Here is a 15123-nt window from a genome sequence, read left to right on the forward strand (position 1 = left end):
GAGAGAGAGAGAGAGAGAGAGAGGGGCAAGGTGTAGGTAACAGATTCTCGTGTCATATGGAATGCCTCCTATATCTCTTGTGTTCTGCCTCCCCCCACACCCAGGAGCTGCCGTGACGAAAGCCTGACTCATGGGGGAGCGCGCCTGTGTCTTGTCCCACACACCCGGGAGCGGAGGCCTGACACATTGGGCGACCGCACTGATAACAACCTCAAAACTGGAGACTGGGATGCCGGGCCAGGAGTGGGAGACATCACGAAGAGTCACACAAAGATAGGTCAATTTAGGTCAAGAAATGCTGTATAAAGGACATAAGGAGTGTGTCATTTTAATAGCGGCGATGATATTGTGCTTGGTTCAGTGTGTTAGTGAGGATGGATTATCGTTGGTAGAGCGGGGCACCACCTCCGTGTAATATATCAAGTTATTTATATTAGAGCAACACTTACAATTTAACTCATCCGTTTCCCTTGAAGCAATAGTTCTAACACCTTTAATTTAATGATTGAATGTTTCCTTCCTTCCTTTTTTCATTTCCTTGTTTTCTCTTTGACCCATTTTCTCTGATTCCTCGTTTTTCTTCAGTTTTCTCTCTCCTCCTCTTCCTCCTCCTCTGTCTTCATCCCTTCCTTCCTTTTAATAAGTCCAAGTTGTCTTTTGCGTGACGTTCTTTCTGGTGGTCAAATCTTGCATCTCATTTACTTTCGTTCATTCTCTCTCCTCCTCCTCTCTGTCTTTCTTCATCCTTTCCTTTCTTTTAATAAGTCCAAGTTATCTTTTGCTTAATTAACGTTTATAATTCTTTCTGGTGGTCAAACCTTGCATCTCATTTCCCTTCGTTCATTCTCTCTCCTCCTCCTCCTCCTCTCTGTCTTTCTTCATCCCTTCCTTTCTTTTAATAAGTCCAAGTTATCTTTTGCTTAATTAACGTTTATAATTCTTTCTGGTGGTCAAATCTTGCATCTCATTTCCTTTCGTTCATTCTCTCTCCTCCTCCTCCTCCTCTCTCTTTCTTCATCCCTTCCTTTCTTTTAATAAGTCCAAGTTATCTTTTGCTTAATTAACGTTTATAATTCTTTCTGGTGGTCAAATCTTGCATCTCATTTCCTTTCGTTCGATCATTCTCTCTCCTCCTCCTCCTCTCTGTCTTTCTTTATCCTTTCCTTTCTTTTAATAAGTCCAAGTTATCTTTTGCTTAATTAACGTTTATAATTCTTTCTGGTGGTCAAATCTTGCATCCCATTTCCATTCGTTCATTCTCTCTCCTCCTCCTCCTCCTCCTCCTCTCTGTATCTTCATCCCTTCCTTCCTTTTAATAAGTCCAAGTTATCTTTTGCTTAATTAACGTTTATAATTCTTTCTGGTGGTCAAATCTTGCATCTCATTTTCCTATCGTCCATTCTCTCTCCTCCTCCTCCTCCTCTCTGTCTTTCTTCATCCCTTCCTTTCTTTTAATAAGTCCAAGTTATCTTTTGCTTAATTAACGTTTATAATTCTTTCTGGTGGTCAAATCTTGCATCTCATTTCCTTTCGTTCGATCATTCTCTCTCCTCCTCCTCCTCCTCTCTGTCTTTCTTCATCCTTTCCTTTCTTTTAATAAGTCCAAGTTATCTTTTGCTTAATTAACGTTTATAATTCTTTCTGGTGGTCAAATCTTGCATCTCATTTCCTTTCGTTCATTCTCTCTCCTCCTCCTCCTCCTCCTCTCTGTCTTTCTTCATCCCTTCCTTTCTTTTAATAAGTCCAAGTTATCTTTTGCTTAATTAACGTTTATAATTCTTTCTGGTGGTCAAATCTTGCATCTCATTTCCCTTCGTTCATTCTCTCTCCTCCTCCTCCTCCTCTCTGTCTTTTTTCATCCCTTCCTTTCTTTTAATAAGTCCAAGTTATCTTTTGCGTGACGTTCTTTCTAATGGTCAAATCTTGCATCTCATTTCCTTTCGTTCATTCTCTCTGCTCCTCCTCCTCCTCCTCCTCCTCCTCCTCCTCCTCCTCTGTCTATCTTCATTCCATCCTTCCTTTTAATAAGTCCAAGTTATCTTTTGGTTAATTAACGTTTATAATTCTTTCTGGTGGTCAAATCTTGCATCTCATTTTCCTATCGTCCATTCTCTCTCCTCCTCCTCCTCCTCCTCCTCCTCTCTGTCTTTCTTCATCCCTTCCTTTCTTTTAATAAGTCCAAGTTATCTTTTGCTTAATTAACGTTTATAATTCTTTCTGGTGGTCAAATCTTGCATCTCATTTCCTTTCGTTCATTCTCTCTCCTCCTCCTCCTCCTCTCTGTCTTTCTTCATCCCTTCCTTTCTTTTAATAAATCCAAGTTATCTTTTGCTTAATTAACGTTTATAATTCTTTCTGGTGGTCAAATCTTGCATCTCATTTCCTTTCGTTCGATCATTCTCTCTCCTCCTCCTCCTCCTCCTCCTCTCTGTCTTTCTTTATCCTTTCCTTTCTTTTAATAAGTCCAAGTTATCTTTTGGTTAATTAACGTTTATAATTCTTTCTGGTGGTCAAATCTTGCATCTCATTTCCTTTCGTTCATTCTCTCTCCTCCTCCTCCTCCTCCTCCTCCTCCTCTCTGTCTTTCTTCATCCCTTCCTTTCTTTTAATAAGTCCAAGTTATCTTTTGCTTAATTAACGTTTATAATTCTTTCTGGTGGTCAAATCTTGCATCCCATTTCCATTCGTTCATTCTCTCTCCTCCTCCTCCTCCTCCTCTCTATATATATATCTTCATCCCTTCCTTCCTTTTAATTAATGTCTAAGTTATCCTTTGAGTGACGTTCTTTCTGGCGGTCAAATCTTGCATCCAATTTCCTATCGTCCATTCTCTCTCTTCCTCCTCCTCTGTCTATCTTCATCCCTTCCTTCCTTTTAATTAATGTCTAAGTTATCTTTTGCTCAAGGTTCTTTCCAGTGTGTTTGTGGTGTCCGGCTCTGCTTGCTAGTTTGTTTTGTCACTGTATAATTGTCAATCCTAGTTTTTGTCATTGTATAATTGTCAATCCTAGTTTTTGTCACTGTATAATTGTCAGTCCTAGTTTGCTTTGTCACTGTATAATGGTCGGTCCCAGCCAGGCGCCTCTTCCATGTAAAGATATCGGCAGCTTCAAGCCTTGCCGATATCTCAATCCGTACGTGAATGTAAATTAACCGAAATCCTTGTTACTAAGCCGTGCACGGTGCTCTCACATAATGCTTCTTTAAATTTTCAGTCTCACTTAATTTCCGGGGTTAGTAATATATTTTGCCATAAGTTAACTCCCCGTGATGGCCAGTTTCATGTACTATATATAAGTAATTTGCCTTTTGCATGGCTATAATTCTGCATCTGTGTCTAAGGCCCAGTTTCACAGTTCCTCATGATGGGTTAGTAAGCTCCGAAACCAATACCAGAGCCTTCGAAATTTCCTTGTACGGTGTCTGGAGTTTATATTCAAGTTCACAAATTTGACGAGACTATACAGGAAAGGTCTTGTGTGTTTATGCTACGAAGGAAAGGGAGGAGAAGGGAGATGAGATTGGGAGATGAGTGAGCCGAGATCCTGTTTATATTCAAGTTCACAAATTTGACGAGACTATACAGGAAAGGTCTTATATTGTCATGATACGAAGGAAAGGGAGGAGAAGGGAGATGAGATTGGGAGACGAGTGAGCCGAGATCCTGTTTATATTCAAGTTCACAAATTTGACAAGACTATACAGGAAAGGTCTTATATTGTCATGATACGAAGGAAAGGGAAGAGAAGGGAGATGAGATTGGGAGACGAGTGAGCCGAGATCCTGTTTATATTCAAGTTCACAAATTTGACAAGACTATACAGGAAAAGCTGTGTTTATGATATGAAGGAAAGGGAAGAGAAGGGAGATGAGTAAGCTGAGATCCTGTTTATATTCAAGTCCACAAATTTGACGACACAATACAGGAAAAGCTCTGTGTATTTAGTGTGTCATCGAAGACCGCGCCATTTTGAACAGTATGGGATTCTATAGCTTGGTTCGGGAGTGTTACAAAGATTGTGATGGACTGTGGAAGCGGCCCTTAATGTTCCCTTTTCTAATATGCCTCTCTGTTTTTGCAGGATGCCGCGGACGGACCATGCAGAGGACTCATCGCGACGACACCAACGGTTTGGTTAAGTGGGTTCTCTTGTGTGTGCGTCTGTGTGTGAATGGCAGGCCTGTCGTATGATTGTGTGTGTGTGTGCGTTGGCGTTATGCCTTCGCACTATTATTTTGTTAGGATGTATTTTTTTGTGTGTGAACTTTTTGCACGTAATCTTTTTTTATACCCATAGCTAGCGTTTGTTTGTGTGGCAGTGTTCCGGGAGATGGACGCCGGGGGACATGGGCTTGGGGAGGCGCACATGACCTCCTCTGTCCGTGACCTCTTCAGCTGGGGAGACCGGTAAGCATTTCCACCAAGTTTAGTAGAAAACACTCACTTGTCATGCATGGTGGGTTGCGGTATGCCACAACCGCCTACAATTAGCTTGAATCAGGGGATTTATGGCGAGCCCTTTTTAGGGTCCACCATACCACGGCCATGACTCGTGAAAGCCCAGAAAAGGGTCTGCCGATGTTCTTGGGTTAATTCGCTCCTTCAGAAACAAAAGTTATGAGCGGCTGAAAGGGAGGTCAGTTTCGGGAGGAGAGGCGTCTCGATACGTCATTCCTCGTGAGAGAATTCAAGTCGAAGGCAGGAGGAGATATAGACACAGGAAGGGTGCCCCAGAGTTTACCAGTGTAAGGGATGAAAGAATGAAGATGTTGGTTAACTCTTGCATAATGGGTTTGGACAGTATAGGGATGAAAGAGTGGAGATGCTGGTTGACTCTTGCATAATGGGTTTGGACAGCACAGGGATGAAAGAATGAAGATGTTGGTTAACTCTTGCATAATGGGTTTGGACAGTATAGGGATGAAAGAGTAGAGATGCTGGTTGACTCTTGCATAATGGGTTTGGACAGTACAGGGATGAAAGAATGAAGATGTTGGTTAACTCTTGCATAATGGGTTTGGACAGTATAGGGATGAAAGAGTGAAGATGCTGGTTGACTCTTGCATAATGGGTTTGGACAGTATAGGGATGAAAGAGTGGAGATGCTGGTTGACTCTTGCATAATGGGTTTGGACAGCACAGGGATGAAAGAATGAAGATGCTGGTTAACTCTTGCATAATGGGTTTGGACAGTATAGGGATGAAAGAGTGGAGATGCTGGTTAACTCTTGCATAATGGGTTTGGACAGTATAGGGATGAAAGAATGAAGATGCTGGTTAACTCTTGCATAATGGGTTTGGACAGCACAGGGATGAAAGAATGAAGATGCTGGTTAACTCTTGCATAATGGGTTTGGACAGTATAGGGATGAAAGAGTGGAGATGCTGGTTGACTCTTGCATAATGGGTTTGGACAGCACAGGTATGAAAGCATGAAGATGCTGGTTTACTCTTGCATAATGGGTTTGGACAGTATAGGGATGAAAGAGTGAAGATTCTGGTTGACTCTTGCATTATGGGTTTGGTCAGTATAGTGTTGATAGAGTTGAGATGCTGGTTGACTCTTGCATAATGGGTTTGGACAGCACAGGGATGAAAGAATGAAGATGCTGGTTAACTCTTGCATAATGGGTTTGGACAGTATAGGGATGAAAGAGTGGAGATGCTGGTTGACTCTTGCATAATGGGTTTGGACAGCACAGGGATGAAAGAATGAAGATGCTGGTTAACTCTTGCATAAGGGGTTTGGACAGTATAGGGATGAAAGAGTGAAGATGCTGGTTAACTCTTGCATAATGGGTTTGGACAGTATAGGGATGAAAGAGTGGAGATGCTGGTTGACTCTTGCATAATGGGTTTGGACAGCACAGGGATGAAAGAATGAAGATGCTGGTTAACTCTTGCATAATGGGTTTGGACAGTATAGGGATGAAAGAGTGGAGATGCTGGTTGACTCTTGCATAATGGGTTTGGACAGCACAGGGATGAAAGAATGAAGATGCTGGTTAACTCTTGCATAAGGGGTTTGGACAGTATAGGGATGAAAGAGTGGAGATGCTGGTTAACTCTTGCATAATGGGTTTGGACAGTATAGGGATGAAAGAGTGAAGATGCTGGTTGACTCTTGCATAATGGGTTTGGACAGCAGGGATGAAAGAGTGAAGATGCTGGTTAACTCTTGCATAATGGGTTTGGACAGTATAGGGATGAAAGAGTGGAGATGCTGGTTGACTCTTGCATAATGGGTTTGGACAGCACAGGGATGAAAGAATGAAGATGCTGGTTAACTCTTGCATAATGGGTTTGGACAGTATAGGGATGAAAGAGTGGAGATGCTGGTTAACTCTTGCATAATGGGTTTGGACAGGATAGGGATGAAAGAATGAAGATGCTGGTTAACTCTTGCATAATGGGTTTGGACAGTATAGGGATGAAAGAATGAAGATGCTGGTTAACTCTTGCATAATGGGTTTGGACAGTATAGGGATGAAAGAGTGGAGATGCTGGTTGACTCTTGCATAATGGGTTTGGACAGCACAGGGATGAAAGAATGAAGATGCTGGTTAACTCTTGCATAATGGGTTTGGACAGTATAGGGATGAAAGAGTGGAGATGCTGGTTAACTCTTGCATAATGGGTTTGGACAGTATAGGGATGAAAGAGTGGAGATGCTGGTTGACTCTTGCATAATGGGTTTGGACAGCACAGGGATGAAAGAATGAAGATGCTGGTTAACTCTTGCATAATGGGTTTGGACAGTATAGGGATGAAAGAATGAAGATGCTGGTTAACTCTTGCATAATGGGTTTGGACAGTATAGGGATGAAAGAATGAAGATGCTGGTTAACTCTTGCATAATGGGTTTGGACAGTATAGGGATGAAAGAATGAAGATGCTGGTTAACTCTTGCATAAGGGGTTGGACAGTATAGGAATGAAAGAATGAAGATGCTGGTTAACTCTTGCATAAGGGGTTGGACAGTATTGGGTATATGTAAGAGTAGTATTTATATATGTGTGAAAAATTATTTAAATGAGTATATAATGTTAGGAATTGCAAAAATGATTATATATGCATAATAGAGGAGATCAGTGATGATTTGACCATTTTTAGTTTAAGAAAAATTCAATTAAGTATGGAAGAGACAGAGATGGAATTTATACATTCTTAAAAATACTTAAAACTACTTATCCTCCCTAATTTCTATCTTTCCCGTACTTAATTAAATTTTGGCATTACAATTTTGTTGACCTTAACCCGGTAGAGGTGGTAGCAGCAGGGATCATGTTTCTTAATGGTCCCTCCAAGCGAGAAAAATTAAAAAAATCACCCTCACACAAACCATTTCATAATATATATCAAAGCATTTGTGATCAGATTATGCATCATCTATTTTGGGGAGTTTAAATCATGGCACAAATTTGGCCCGTCGCTGCTACACAGTAAAGCCACAAATTTGGCCCATCGCTGCTTCACAGTAAAGCCACAAATTTGGCCCATCGCTGCTTCACAGTAAAGCCACAAATTTGGCCCGTCGCTGCTACACGGTAAAGCCACAAATTATAGCCGGGAGCATTCTGGACCATCTAGAAAAGCATAATTTAATTCATGATTCACAGCATAGGTTCACAAAGGATAGGTCTTGCCTTACCTGTTGTCCTTCTACACTAAAGTAATAGAGGCGGTTGACCGAGATGAAAACTATGACATATTGTATCTAGATTTCAGTAAAGCGTTCGACAAAGTCCCTCATCACCGGCTATTACTAAAATTACAGGCTCACGGCGTAGCTGGTAAAGTTTTGAACTGGATCAGGGCGTGGCTCAGTGGTAGGAAGCAGAGTGCAAATCAATGGTAGGAAATCTGAATGGGGCAGTGTTATGAGTGGAGTCCCTCAGGGGTCGGTGCTGGGTCCTCTGCTTTTTATTATTTACATCAATGACTCGGACACAGGAATTAGTAGTGATGTCAGCAAGTTCACAGATGATACCAAGATCAGTAGTGTAACCCAATCAGACAGGGACGCTACCGTTTTCCAGGATGAGCTTGACAGACTATATGATTGGGCGGGGAAGTGGCAGATGGAATTCAATGTCGGGAGGTGTAGCATTCTGAGTGTAGGCAGGAACAACCCCTCACACAATTACTCCTTAAATGGCACTCCTCTAAGCAGGTCTGGGCTTGAGAGAGACTTAGGAGTCCTAGTGAGCGCTGACCTCCGTCCTAGGGCTCAATGCATTCAGGCCAAAAATTGGGCCAACAGAGTACTTGGTTTCATCTCAAGGAGCGTAAGCAATAGGAGCGCTGAAGTCATCCTCAAACTTTACTTAGCACTAGTTAGACCTCATCTCGATTATGCGGTTCAGTTCTGGTCCCCCTACTATAGAATGGATATCAAGGTGTTAGAATCTGTACAGAGGAGGATGACAAAGATGATTCAGGGGGTGAGAAACTTGCCTTATGAAGACAGGCTGAAGCAGTTAAATCTACACTCGCTAGAAAGGCGAAGGTTGCGAGGAGACTTGATCGAAGTGTATAAATGGATGAAGGGATTTAATAAAGGGGATGTCAATAAGATTTTGATAGTAAAAGAGCCAGGTAGGACGCGTGGCAATGGTTTTAAGTTAGACAAATTCAGATTCAACAAAGACATAGGCAAGAATTGGTTTACTAACAGAGTGGTGGATGAGTGGAACAGGCTTGGGGGCCATGTTGTGGGTGCCAATACCATAGATACATTCAAGAAGAGGTTAGATAAAGCCATGGCCTTGTATAGCCTAACCAGCCTCTTGCAGACTCCTTATGTTCTTAACTCTTGCATAAGGAGTTTGGACACAAACCATTTCATAATATATATCAAAGCATTTGTGATCAGATTATGCATCATCTATTTTGGGGGTTTAAATATCATGGCACAAACTTGGCCCATCGCTGCTACACGGTAAAGCCACAAACTTGGCCCGTCGCTGCTACCGGGTTAATGGAGCAGCCACCTGTGTCTGAGCCAAGATGTCTGGATGTCTCTGCCGCTGCCTCTCCGCATGTCTGAGTCTCCCTGTACTTCCAGTGTGTTGCCCCGCCTGGAGAGACACGTTGATGGAGGTGGCCGTGTGTGTCACCCTTTGCCTGTATCCTCTGGCGCCCAGGTAAACAATGATAATGATTATGATAATACCAATAATAATAATGAATATAATAATACCAATAATAGTAATGAATATAACAATACCAATAATAGTAATGAAATGATAATCAGTCAAATAACGAGATCATTAAATACTGTTGCTCTTGTATAATTTTCATCTTGTGTCTAATTCTCCGTCACTGTCTCCTGGGTTGTGTCTAAGTCGGTCTTGTTCTTTCAGAGGCGCGTAAGTGGAGAGCATCGGCGCAGCGCGGGAGCAGCACGTCAGGGTGTAGGGTGTTTGTTTAGCTGGTGTAGGGTGTTAGGGTGTTAGGGTGTTAGGTGTAACAACGGTTGGCTCTTTCACAGAACGGGTGTGATTCCGTTCTGCGTTTGAGTCTTCCACCTTCAGACGGTCTCCCTCCGAGATGTCTGAAGTTTTTTTTGTCGGTTTTCTCCGTAGGAGGAAGCCGACTCTAGCTACTCTGGCCTCTCTTCCGGGGGTCAGAGCGGTCGGGCTCTGCTTGGCCAGGCGTTGCCTTTCGCGTTGTCTCCGCCGACGTTTTGCCAGACTCTTCCGTAAGGTTGAGCCTGGCTTTTTTATTAGGTGGATCAGGCTGCCTTCTTCCAAGGAGTCTGATGGGAGTGGAGTCTTTTTTTTGGTGTATGTCTGTGGGTACTTAGTGGGTAAGGAGGGTGGGGTAGAATGGTTGGTGGGCTGGAAGTGGGTTGGGGGATGAGCCTCCTGGGATTTGGGTTGTGTCGAGCCTTACCGCCTGGTGTGTTGGGTAACCTTCACGCCAGGGGGGGGGTGCCAAGACTATATCCATCTCCTGGGCAGGGCGATTCCCCTTTCCCATGCCAACTGGCCCTCCTCCGTCTGCCTCCCCAAACCCCCGCTGAGTGCTTGTGTGTGTTATTTTATTTAGGATGTCTTTTTTTCTATGCCTTTTTCCCGTGTGTTTATACCCAATAGCTAGCGTGTGTGTGTGTGTGGCAGTCCGGAGGCGCGTAGCAGGGACATCACTTCACGTCACTACGGTATATCCACGGTATTTGGTTTAGTGTGTGCTGTGTGTGTTTGTGTGTGTGATGGCAGGCCTGCCGTGTGTTTGACCTTTTGCTGTGTGTTGCTGTGTGACTGCTAGGATTTCATTTCTATGTATGTTTTTTTCCCCATAACCCCCTTCCTCCCTAGCTCTTTAGCTGTTGTCCCTGCTGGGTGGATGCTGCCGGGCGACCAACGGCGGTGGCGGTGTGCAACGCGGAGCTGCTGAGGTTTGGGGTAGCACCACGGTGCAGGTTATGTAGGGTGTGAGTTTTTTTTTTGTGTGAGTGTCTTTTTTTTGTGTGGGGTGTTGGCGGGGGACTTAGCTAATCACTGTGTCAGGAAGGCATGGGCGTGACTGTCTGTCCATCAGGCCGACGGGCGGGTGTGCCACCTGGCAGTCAGGCTAGCAGGTGACAGGCAAGCTATCTGGCGGTCAGGCTGTCAGTCGGGCCATCAGATAGGTAGGCAGGCCACCTTGCGGTCAGGTTGTCGGGCGGGCACCCCACCCTCGGTCAGGTAGGCAGGCAGCAGCGTCTACGCTGAACCGTACGGCCACACGCATGAAAACCGGAACCCGTCCCAGCTACGTTCCGCCGCACTGACGCTCGTCGTACCTCTGCTCGCACGCTTGCGGGCGGGTAGGGGGCGGGGGGCGGATGGGCGGACGGGCGGGCGTACGTGGGAACGGGCGGGCGGACGGGTGGTCGGGCGGGTAGGGAGTCGGAGCAACGCTTGAAAGACGCGCAGATAGATGTCAGATTCTCCCGTAGGGAGGTCTGGCAAGGTGTTAGTTTAGGCGGCGGAGTTGTACGGGCCAGTCTGTGTTACAGCTTTGCCAGGGTAGCTCTTACGAGCTGCCCAAACTGAGGACCAGTTTTCCTCACAGGAGGAGGCTGGTGGGGCCTAGGGTGTTAGGGGTACAACGGTTGGCTCTTTCACAGAACGGGTGTTTTCCGTTCTGCGTTTGAGTCTGCCGCCTTTGGGCGTCTCCCTCTGAGATGTCGGTTAGGATTTCTTTTTTTTATATGTCCGTGTGTGTAACTGTTGCCTTTTAGCCTGTTGTGTTCCTGAGCAGCAAGAAGAGGCGGCTGTGGTGACCCGCCCGATGCGGAAGGCTTCTGGGCCCTGTCGGCGGGGGCGCACCTCTCTGGCTGACTGGTTGACCAGGCTTTGACCAGGTGGCTGGGAGGCGCATCTCGCTGGGCGGGGTCTGGGGCCCTCCGTCTTGGGAGGTCGCTGCAGCAGGAGGAGGTAACTACTGCTGGTTTTGTAAGGCATTGTGGTTGAGAGCACCTTGCAGCTGTAACGCGAATTTCGTTCCGTAATAAACAATGTACCGCCATGCTGCCTGTCCTTCCTCCCTCCCAGCACTGTGTACGTCTGTGTGTGTGTGTGTGTGTGTTGCTTAATTCTCCCTCCCAGCACTGTGTACGTCTGTGTGTGTGTGTTGCTTAATTCTCCCTCCCAGCACTGTGTACGTCTGTGTGTGTGTGTTGCTTAATTCTCCCTCCCAGCACTGTGTACGTCTGTGTGTGTGTGTTGCTTAATTCTCCCTCCCAGCACTGTGTACGTCTGTGTGTGTGTGTGTTGCTTAATTCTCCCTCCCAGCACTGTGTACGTCTGTGTGTGTGTGTGTGTTGCTTAATTCTCCCTCCCAGCACTGTGTACGTCTGTGTGTGTGTGTGTGTTGCTTAATTCTCCCTCCCAGCACTGTGTACGTCTGTGTGTGTGTGTTGCTTAATTCTCCCTCACTGCACTGTGTATGTCTGTGTGTGTGTGTTGCTTAATTCTCCCTCACTGCACTGTGTACGTCTGTGTGTGTGTGTTGCTTAATTCTCCCTCACTGCACTGTGCGTACGTCTGTGTGTGTGTGTTGCTCTGTCTCTGTCTCTCAATCTCTGTCTCTGTCTCTCAATCTCTGTCTCTCTATCTCTCAATCTCTCTGTGTCTTTCTCTCTCTCTAGTTAGTAAAGAACGGGCAACGTTTGCCATGGAAGACTCTACAGTATAAGACTCTACAGTATACATAAGACTACAGTGTACATCCCAACCCTCTACGGCCGTTGCTGCTCCACCCGGGCATTACCACATCCACTCGAGTCTCCAAGAAACCTCCACGGCCGAGCTTCAACCACAGAACACACCGCTACCGTTGATGAGGTTCCACGCCCCGGACTACCGCCATGTTAGCCTCGATAATAGTCCTCGGCGCACTTATTCTGAGACGTCCTGGTGAGTGAGTGCCCTAATTGCCTTCATGGATAATGTCACAGGTATCCAATGGTTCAGGTGTGATGTCAGATATTTTTGTTATTGTGTCGTAAATATCCAGTGATTATTTCCGACTCGCTGAATGTTCATCGCACACAGTTTGTCTTTGAGTAAAAACACTAATTAATATCCATGATCGGTTAGGTTACAAACTCCCTCGATTTCAGACTGGAGAGCTACACAACACTGGTCATCCGCTGAGTGGTTGATTTCCTGGTCTACCGGCCCCAGGAGGAGTGGTCGATTGCCTGGTCTACCGTGGATGTGAGTGGTTGATTCCCTGGTCTACCCCTGGATGACGCGGCTGTTCCTATGCAGGGGAGGACTCACACAAGCGATAAGGTAAGGTTTTAATGGCTGGGCTTACAAGAAGTTTTAATAGCTGGGTTCAAGAGAGGTTTTAATGGCTGGGTTTACAAGATGTTTTAATAGCTGGGTTCAAGAGAGGTTTTAATAGCTGGGTTCAAGAGAGGTTTTACTGGCTGGGTTTACAAGAGGTTTTAATAGCTGGGTTTACAAGAGGTTTTAATAGCTGGGTTCAAGAGAGGTTTTACTGGCTGGGTTTACAAGAGGTTTTAATAGCTGGGTTTACAAGAGGTTTTAATAGCTGGGTTCAAGAGAGGTTTTAATGGCTGGGTTTACAAGAGGTTTTAATAGCTGGGTTCAAGAGAGGTTTTAATGGCTGGGTTTACAAGAGGTTTTAATAGCTGGGTTCAAGAGGTTTTAATGGCTGGGTTTACAAGAGGTTTTAATAGCTGGGTTCAAGAGGTTTTAATAGCTGGGTTCAAGAGAGGTTTTAATAGCTGGGTTTACAAGAGGTTTTAATAGCTGGGTTCAAGAGAGGTTTTAATGGCTGGGTTTACAAGAGGTTTTAATAGCTGGGTTCAAGAGAGGTTTTAATAGCTGGGTTCAAGAGAGGTTTTAATAGCTGGGTTCAAGAGAGGTTTTAATAGCTGGGTTCAAGAGGTTTTAATAGCTGGGTTCAAGAGAGGTTTTAATAGCTGGGTTCAAGAGAGGTTTTAATAGCTGGGTTCAAGAGAGGTTTTACTGGCTGGGTTTACAAGAGGTTTTAATAGCTGGGTTCAAGAGAGGTTTTAATAGCTGGGTTCAAGAGAGGTTTTAATAGCTGGGTTTACAAGAGGTTTTAATAGCTGGGTTCAAGAGAGGTTTTAATAGCTGGGTTCAAGAGAGGTTTTAATAGCTGGGTTCAAGAGAGGTTTTAATAGCTGGGTTCAAGAGAGGTTTTAATGCCTGGGTTTACAAGAGGTTTTAATGCCTGGGTTCAAGAGAGGTTTTAATGGCTGGGTTCAAGAGAGGTTTTAATGCCTGGGTTTACAAGAGGTTTTAATGGCTGGGTTTACAAGAGGTTTTAATGACACATATCTACTGAATGTTGCTGTGTTATGTATCTTGACATGCTCTCAGGGTAAGGAGTGTTCTGATATGGTTCCTTCCCCCCCCAGCACCTGTCGGACCTGGAGACTCCCCCCTGAGCCTGACGGTGGAGCTGTGGGCCCTGCACCAGACCCCCACACCCCCCCACACCACCCACAGCAGGGGCAGGGCGTTGAGACTCCCCCCACAGGCTAAGACAGGGAGGGACTTGAAGATCCAGGTTTTTGTCATCTGCACAGGAATTGACACTATAGACAATAATTGACAATATAGTTTCCTTTTTTGTGTGTGCCCTTGAGCTGTCTCCTTTGTTGTAGAAAAAAATACTTGGCGAGGCTTTCATAGGCGTTTTGGGCATTTCCAGGGGTAGTTTAATGACCCTGGTTGTAGTCTGACCCTTCCTCTGCGCAATGAACTTGAAAAAACACTCATAAAAACACAGATATTAACCCAGTAGCAGTGGCGATCATGTTTCTTAATGGTCCCTCCAAGCGAGAAAAATGAGAAAAAATCGCCCCTCACACAAACCATTTCATATATATCAAAGCATTTGCGATCAGATTATGTATCATCTATTTTTGGGGGTTTATATCATGGTACAAATTTGGCCTGTCGCTGCTACATGGTAAAGCCACAAATTTGGCCCGTCGCTGCTACCGGGTTAACCTCCTTATCGTGTTAAAATCCCTGTATCTCGCTGTTATCTTCCTCTCCCTCTATATTATTTGTCAATCTCTCTCTTTCTCTCTCTCCCACAGATGTCTAAGGTTCCGCCCATGCAGCTGAAGGGTGCCAATGCCTACACATGCATCGACCACAGGTGTGCGCTGGACATTGCCTACAATTCATGGTGCAAATGGTATGTTGGAGGAATTCTTTGATGTATTTGAGGGACTGGGATGCCTGCTGGATGGTACAGGTAAATTACTTGGCTCACAACTGAGAGAGCCCGGGTTCAATTCCCGGGCAGAGTGGAAAAATTTGGGCGGCTTTTCCGATACCCTACGCCCCTGTCCACCCAGCAGTGAATGGGTACCAGGTATTAATCGGGGGTTGTGTCCCGTCTCCTGGGGTCTGTTCCCTTCTCCTATAATCCTTTCCTCTTCTGTCTCTCTCCGGCATATGACCACAGATGTTGCACCCACTAAACAAAACTTTCCTTCCTTCCCCTTCTGTCTCTCTCCGGCATATGACCACAGATGTTGCACCCACTAAACACAACTTTCCAACAGTTGAATTACAGTTTGGTCCAAGTGCTGTCCCTGTGGCTCACCCTCCTAG

General features: G+C 45.0%; 1 long non-coding RNA gene across 1 annotated transcript; it reads left to right on the forward strand.

Moving 5' to 3' along the window:
• Nucleotides 1–11409: 11409 nt before the first annotated feature.
• LOC126994068 (uncharacterized) lies at nucleotides 11410–15062 on the forward strand. The gene is made up of 3 exons (XR_007748785.1): nucleotides 11410–12408; nucleotides 12615–12789; nucleotides 13911–15062. It is a non-coding gene; the product is annotated as an uncharacterized LOC126994068 (long non-coding RNA).
• The last annotated feature ends 61 nt before the right edge of the window (nucleotides 15063–15123 follow it).

The sequence above is a fragment of the Eriocheir sinensis genome, unplaced genomic scaffold, assembly GCF_024679095.1.
Source record: "Eriocheir sinensis breed Jianghai 21 unplaced genomic scaffold, ASM2467909v1 Scaffold712, whole genome shotgun sequence".
Classification (NCBI taxonomy): domain Eukaryota; kingdom Metazoa; phylum Arthropoda; class Malacostraca; order Decapoda; family Varunidae; genus Eriocheir; species Eriocheir sinensis.